The sequence below is a fragment of the Belonocnema kinseyi genome, chromosome 2 (genome assembly GCF_010883055.1).
Source record: "Belonocnema kinseyi isolate 2016_QV_RU_SX_M_011 chromosome 2, B_treatae_v1, whole genome shotgun sequence".
NCBI lineage: Eukaryota > Metazoa > Arthropoda > Insecta > Hymenoptera > Cynipidae > Belonocnema > Belonocnema kinseyi.
The window spans coordinates 161,234,167-161,242,468 of record NC_046658.1 but is presented as its reverse complement, the minus strand read 5'-3'; the positions used below and the strand labels follow the sequence as shown (position 1 = coordinate 161,242,468).

The following is an 8,302-nucleotide window of genomic DNA, read 5'->3' as shown; positions in this document are numbered from 1 at the left end:
CCCTGATTCCAAAGGTCAGCCACAGCATCTGCCAATCCGGGCAGTCGCCAATGCGCGGACAACTACCTTGGACTTCTTCCCCCTCTATGGCGCATGTGCGCGACGAATTCCCCTCCTGCACTGCTCACTAGAAGCATGGTCGGTTTATTCGCCAGCGGAATGCTTCTTCTTACTGTGCATGGGTCGTTGAGCGCGAGCTTATTTAAAATGAATAAATTAGCTTTTTTTTCTCTTTTGACGTCAAATAGTAGCAGAATGATATAATTTTTAATAAAGTTACATTTCCCAAGTATACAAATACACGCACAATAAACTAAAAATAAAAGATGTGAATTTTTAGTATAAAAAGTTAATTCTTAACCAAAGATGAATCGTATTTTAACACAATAGTTTAATTTTCAACCTAAGTAATTGAATTTTGAATAATAATGAATATTTTTAACAGAATTTCTAGATTTCCTCCATTATTACGATTTTTTATAAAGAATCTTAGAATTTAATGTTTTATACTGCAATATTATCAAGGCGGCGATTCGGTGGACGATTTCAAATTCCAGGTCATTTCCGGGTTTTCTACTATCAAGTTTTTTAATTTTTCCGATCCACGTAAAATAACATTCATATTTTCCGAAAAATTCAAACGTTTATTTAAATTCAGGAATTTTATTGTAAACATTCTTTAACACAGAAGATCGAAGCTTTGCGAAATATGTTAATTTTAAAACAAATATTTCAATTCTTGAATTAAAAATATACATTTTTTGCAAAAAATGGAACAGTTAAACTTTCCGTTAAAAAAATTAATTTTCCACACCAAAAATAGATTTTCAACAAATCGTTCAATTTTCAATCAAAGTGATGATTTTTTAAATAAAATTATCAGCCTTTAACTAAAATAGTTCAATTTTACACCAAAAGGATTAATTTTCAACTACAATCATAATTATTTACTGGAACACTTGAATTTTCAACCAAAAAGATGAATTTCAAACAAGAAGATTAATTTTAAAATAGAGAAATTAATTTTCTACACCAAAATATAATTTTTAAACGAAGTACATAATTTTTAACGAAATAGTAGTTGAATTTTGAAATAAAAAAATAATAATTTTTAACTAAAAACTTTATAGTAACATTTTTAGTTTAAAAAATAATTTGTAACCAAACATGAGAGTTTTCAACTGAAGCAATGAATCTTTATGTTAAATTCTTAAAATTTTTAAAGAAAAAGCCATTTTTTACTAAAAAAAGAAAAATTTTCAGCCAAAACTTAAACAATTCGATTTTAAGTTAAAAAAGGAATGTTTAACCTAACAAATGAATTTTCAACTACAACTATCGAATGTTCAATTGTTGAATTTTTAATTAAAAAAGAGTATGAATCGTAAAAAATTTCTTTTCGAATTGCAAGAACTTGAAGTTGTAATAAAAAAATTGGATAAATTTGAAAAAATCTTATCTGTAGGCAAATCAGAATAAAAGTTAAATATTTATATATTTTGTTGTGATACGGTGAAAAAAAGCTTTTAAAATAAGACCAAGAATATTGAAAAACGTTGACTATTTCCAAAATTATTTAAAATTTAAGAAAACATTGAAATTTACACTATATTTGCAATATCTGCTTAAAAACTAAATAAATTGGCATCACCCTGGACTTATTTTAAACAGAATTTCAAAAACAATCAACCTTTTAAAGAGACATTTTTTTATCTTTGGTATGATTAAAGCGATAATTACAACAACAAAAAACGATTTTTCTAAGTGAGTGCAAAATTTTGCAGGGCAGTATATATATATATAATATTATACTCGTAGTTTACGAAACAGTAAACTCTAAAAAGTTTTATAAGAAATTGTATTAATGGAAAAAATCTTGTAATTTGGTTGAAAACTTCAATTATTATTCAAAATTCAAACATTTATTTTAAAAGTCAGCAGAAAAGAAGGGGAATTGAGTATTCTAATATTACGTCACGCTTGGTCGGTAACATCAAAATCTGTGAGGCTATACCACTTGGTGGACTGAAAAGCATTGTTTAGATAGGAGTTTGACTAAAATTAATTAATTTGGGCGAAATAAAGTAAAAAATCGTGATATAGAAATAATAAAAATATTAAAAATAATAAAAATAAAATAATAAGAATAAATATAATAGAAATAATAAATAATAGAAATAATAAAAATAAAAAAGCCATTTATTTCATTATTGTTGACAATTAAAAAAATATGCGATTAGGCAATCCATCACAAAAAATTTTAATTTGCCGTAATTGAGGTTATAACCTCAATTTCCGGCGACTTATGTCATTATACTTTTCAATAATTAGTGATTTTAAGTAGTTTCATATTTTAAAGAAATCTTACGAGATTTTTAAGAATTCCAGTGATTTCAATGAATTACTCGGGACTTGGCGGAATCTAAAAGTTTCTTTTTAAAGGATTTAAAAATAATTCCAAAATGTTTAAGGATTTACGAGTTATTTGTAAAATTAAATGACAGATTTAGTGGTCTTACAGAATGCCAAGCGAGTTTTTGAAAAGTTATTTAAAGAGATTTAATGAATTTGAAGAAATGCAAAGATTTGATCGATTTTAAAGAGATTTAAAGGAATTTAAGAAAATTTCAAGGATTTTAATCGATTGGAATTAATTTCAGTCAATTTCGAGAAACGTTGGATGAATTTAAATGATTATAAAGAAGTTAAAGAGATTTTTTAAAAAATTCGGAGGATCAAGAAATCTTACAGGATTTCTAAGAGTTCTAGTGATTTTGAGGAATAACTAGGGACTTAACGGGATATTAAAGTTTATTTTTAATGAATTTAAAAATATTTCTATAAGTTTTAGTTACTTTACAGAATGTTAAGCAATTAATTTAAAAGTTTTTTTAAAAAGATTTTCAATTATTTGCAAAAATTCAAAGATGTTAAGGGTTGGCAAGAGATTTAAAGGAATTGAAGAATATTTTAAAGATTTTACGTAATTAAAATTAATTTTAGTCAATTTGGAGACACTTCGAAAGATTTGAAATGATTGCACAGAATTTGAAGGGGTTAAAAAAAATTGAAGAAGTTTAAGGATTTTCAAGAAGTCTTAACGGATTTATAAGAAGGATCAGAGTCTTTGATCATTTTTGTTTTCTCAAAGTGCAAAAATAATTTCTTGACATCTTTGAAAAACACACTTTCACGAAATACCAAAATTCAAAAATTTTTACCGCCAGCTATGATAACAATTCAACCTAACCTGAATCACGGCACATCCCAGTGGGCACACAAGTCCTAAACTTGTCCTATATACGTCTTTCGACGGACGTCTTAAGGACGTCCTGAGAACCTTTTAAAGACATGAAAAGATCCAAAGAATGTGTTAAAGACGTCAAGTCATATGGCATAGAGGTACTTTCTAAAGACATTTGTAGGACGCCCCGGTGCCCACTGAGATTACATTTTTTCTTGATGGATTGTGCAAATCGCACAATTCCCCAATTGATAAAAATTATTAAAAAAATAACTTTTCTCTGTGAGAAGGAAAGCCATATCACGATTTTTCACTTACTTAGATCTACAAAAATTAATTTTAGTCAAACTCCTATGTAATCAATGATTTTCAGTCTACCAAGTGGTACGGACTTATAGATTTCGACGTTACCGACCGAGTATGACGTAATGTTAGAATACTCAATTCGTCGCCCACGAGCGCAGTAGAGGGGGAAGAGTTCCCAGATAGTCGTCGGCGAATTGCCTACCGCCCGGCGATCCCTCACTTGCAGGATGGAAAGTTGGGTAGAGGGGATAGAGCAAACAGGTAGACGGTGATCTTATGGGCACCACCTTGGGTAGATGGGGTAAAGCTAGCAGGTAGACGGTGATCAAATAGATACTGCCCTGTTCATGTATAGGATGCTAAATAAGTCTCGCATGCACTCGCGCTGCGAGTGCTTCCGAGGTTTAGCGAGGTTTAGCTTCCATACAGGTTCGTTCAGAAAATTCCTGCCCCGGAATCGTCAAGATTACCTGTACAGGGTCTTGTGCAGGATCGTATATTCCAAGGTTGTTTTTTGATCCCGGTCATCAACGATTGATTTCTTTAGAAGATGAATGATTCCAAAGCTTGTTTGAAAGTTGAACGATCAATTTATACATATCAGCGCTAAGCTTGAAGATAATTCACATCTTTGAATTAACGCCCGGAAGCAGGAGTTTCAAGGAAATTCCCAGAAACTAATTATTAGTGAAGCCTCAGCCTTGGATCATGGCTAGCCCACTTCTTGTCACGTACAACCCTTCTCATCCGAAATCAGCCACAGCTCAGAACTTCATCGGCTTCTACAACACCTATATCCAGACAATAATAATCTCATCAATAGAATGCAAATTAAAATTCTTTTAGTTATTAGACGATCAATTTTCCTTGCCTGGGCTTAACATGTTTCAGATTTTGGATTAAATATGTTTTATGAAAACCTTCCACTTACATGAAGAAGTAAAAGAAAAAACATTTTTTCAATTTTATCGATAAAAAAGTTTCACAGGTTAAAATTCCCTAAACCAAATTTCTGTCAAAAGAGATGAGTATTAAAAAAATAGTTGAATTTTAAACCACAAAAAAAATTTTTGATTCCAAGAGGTAAAAAATTGCAAACAAACTTTTAAACTTTTCAACAGCAAAAAAACAACGAATTTTCTACATAACAGTTACATTTTCAACAAAACAGTTCATTGCCAATTAAATAGTTAAATTTTTAAGCAAATAATAAAATTGTCAAATATAAAGATTTCAAAAGGATTGTTTTGAACCTTAGAAACCTGAGAATCTTCTTGATTTTTTTTACGAAAACCTTTTACTTGTTTTTGTTTTGATTTTAAAACAGTTGTTTTATTGAAATCAGTGCTTTAAAATTCAATGATTTCAAACCATTTCAAAAGATTTCACAAAAAATGTGTATTTCAATGATTTCATATAAATTAAAAAGATTTTAGAGAGATTTCACAAATATTTTTAAGATTTTAAACGATTTCAAAAAATTTAGGTGATTTTAAAAAATTTTACAGACATTTAAAATAATTTAATGATATCAACATATACAAAAGATTTCACAAATAAGAATTCCGCAAATATTTAAAAAAGATTCACAAAGACGTCAAAGTTTTCAAAGATTAAAAAAAGGCGTGTACTCTAGATTTGAAATATTTCACAAAAATTTCCCAAATATTTTAAACTTCTTTATAAAGATTGCAAGGATTTTTAATATTTGAAAAGATTAAAGTAAACCTAATTTCTAAGATTTCAAAACATTTCAAAGATTTGAAACGACTTCAACTTTTTTCGAAGATTTGAAAATATTTCACAAAGATTTTAAATATTCTAATGATTTCAGATTAATACCAAATATTTCTAGAAAGCTTTTACAAATATTTCGACAATTTTATAACAATTGCATAAAGATTTCGAAGGAATACAAGAATTTCAAAGATTGCAAAAAGGTTGCAGTACACCAGATTTTAAATATTTCAAAACATTAAAAAATTTTTGAATGATTTCAACGTATTTTCTGAAGATTTCAAAAGATTTTACAAACATTTTAAATATTCCAGTGATTTCAAACAAATAAAAAATATTTTTAAAACATTTCACACATACTTAAAAGAATTCAAAAATTTTCAACAAAGGTGCAGTCAACTAGATTTCCAAGATTTCAAATCATTTCGGATTTTAAACGATTTAAAAATTTTTCAGAAGCCTTAAAAATATTTCACAAGGATTTTAAGTATTGTAGTAATTTCAAATAAATACAACAGATTTGACAATTAATAATTTTAAAATATTTTTTTCAACATTTAAAATTATTTTAGAAGATTTTACAATTATTAAAAATATTTCAATGAATTCAAACAAATACAGAATATTTCAAAAATATTTCAAAGAATTCATAAAAAATTCAAAAGATTTAGTCAAATTCACAAAAGTTTAAAAAGATTACAAAGATTTCAAAGTAAGGCGATTTCTTCAAAGAAGATTTTAAAATATTCGTAGTTCTGCTTTCTTTACAAATTGATTTTTTCACATATATAACAAAGTTCATTTATTCATTTAATTCAAACAAGAGACTTGAGAAAAACTTGATGTCTAGATATAGAAAACCTGGAAAAGACCCTGAATTTTGTTCCTAAAAAGACCGCGAAAAAATTTCCCACCGATACTAACAGTACGCCTGCAAAACTTGTTTTCAATCAAACATTAAATATTTGCTGTTCGTTCGTTGGGTTTGAAGATTAAAATTGTTGAAAATTCAAAAACAAAACGGTTGAATATGTCAATCCTGTCGATTTTCAAATTCAAAGAACGAACAAAAAATATTGTTCAATCAAAAAAATATTTTCCTGGTGAAATGTTGTTATAGATTGGGAACATGAACCGGTCTACGCTGCCGCGATATTCATAAGATTTAATAATACTTATAAGATTCTTATCCATATTTTTGATCAAAGAAAACGTTGGACTTCCTTTAAAGCTGCTATTAAGATCAGATTAAAAAACAAAAGAATTCTTAATGATAATAATATTAATAATAGAATCTTAAACTCGAAAAATTCAAAATAAACGTATTTTTAATTTAAAGTGGTTAAAATTAATTAATTAATTTTTAAATAAAAAAAGAACTAATTTTTTGAATAACAGTATAATTTTAGGCGAAAAAAGGTCAATTTTAATCAAATAGATGTCTTCTTAACCAAAAAATATAAACTTTATACCAAAAGAAATGAATTTTCAAACCAACCAGACGAATATTATACAAATAAAGTTAAATTTGTAATCAAGAAAAATGCAATTTTCACGAAAATAGATGTATTTTTTTAATTAAACAGAAAAATTAAAAACAAAACAGTTAAATTTTTATCTAGCAAAAATCCAGTTTGACTTTTTAAAATCGAAATATGATTTTTAAATAATAAGTAAATTTTGCATGAAGATACTTGAATTTACAACCTAAATAGAAGATTTTCCAATATAACAGTTGGATTTTGCCGCTGTAATCGCAAGAATATTGTTAAAAAAATTTTAAAAAAGCAAACAAACTGGCTTCACTAAACTTTTGAATAAGTTAATGCAAAGTAATTAAAAAAAGAAAATCTTAAATCAGTTAAGAAATATATTCTGTGGAACTATTTGTCCGCGAAAATCCATTTCGCGACTATTGCTACGCTGCGCTGAAACGCATCGAGCCACGCGCGTCAATTTAGGTTTTTTGACGGCACGTCGGCGCAAGACCCTTAAGGGGATTTATTAGAGTAGCAAAACGGTAATCCATTTTACAGCCGCAATTTTGAATCTTTTTTTCAGCTTTTTTGCATATTGAATCTAAATATTAGTCTAATTTGCTGACAAGCGCCTGTTTTTGGAAAAAATATTTATATTTTGTTTGATAATTAAAATAGGAGAAACCTGTTACCGGATAATTTTCGTTTTCATTTGTTCGGGGATTTATTGCGGTGTGACACGCATTTCCCATAAAAAATGCATTTTTTTCTAACATATAAAATACTACTTTGCACTGATGATTGGCCGTTAACATAAATTTGGTAAAATATTTATTATTGTTTTTAGCAATTTTCTCGCTGAAATTGGAGTTTGTAAATCAAGTTTTATAAAAAATTTTGCACCTTTTGTCCAATATTCAATAAGAGTGAGTTCCTACTTAGTCTATTTCAAGAAACATAATTGCTGAAACAATTAATTATTATTGTTAATAATATTTAGATTGAATGATGTCAGACATTTGTGGTTTATCTGCATTTTCCAAGTATTGTATTCTTTTCACTTGAAGTGATTTATCAGTCAATTGCATTTACTACAAATAATTACTTAAACAAATTATTATTGGTTGTATATATATATATATATATATTCTGTTTTGGCATTGCTAGATAGTTTTGCTTTCTTTGCAAAATTTACCTTTTTAGAAATCAATTTGAAATAATTTTTCACTTCAACTCGTGCTCATTCAGTCCGTTTTGAGGATTCTCAATACAATTTTTAGGGAATGTAGTTCTAAATGTCCTTCGACTGATAGAGCAAAAGGAATTCAAAATTCATTAACCAATCATTGTTGTTAATTTTTTTCTGATTCGTGGCGCTTATCGGCCATCCCTGACTTCCATCGTTTCGTTTACTGTTAAAAACAGTACAAAAAAGTTTTCTAACAAATTTTAGCCCAATCAAATTCATATTTAAGAAATTATTAACCTCTCAAGTCAACGGCGGCTAGTTCACCTGCGCCAAAAATAAAACCTAAAC

At 27.9% G+C, this 8,302-nt stretch overlaps 1 protein-coding gene across 1 annotated transcript in view; it reads right to left on the bottom strand.

The window, feature by feature from the left end:
- Positions 1 to 4,335, bottom strand: part of LOC117167256 — a 16,515-nt gene extending 12,180 nt beyond the window's left edge. Inside the window, exon 1 of the mRNA XM_033352062.1 lies at positions 4,021 to 4,335. The gene's annotated coding sequence lies outside the window, so the exon portion shown is untranslated. The remainder of the gene's footprint in view (positions 1 to 4,020) is intronic.
- Positions 4,336 to 8,302: the final 3,967 nt, after the last annotated feature.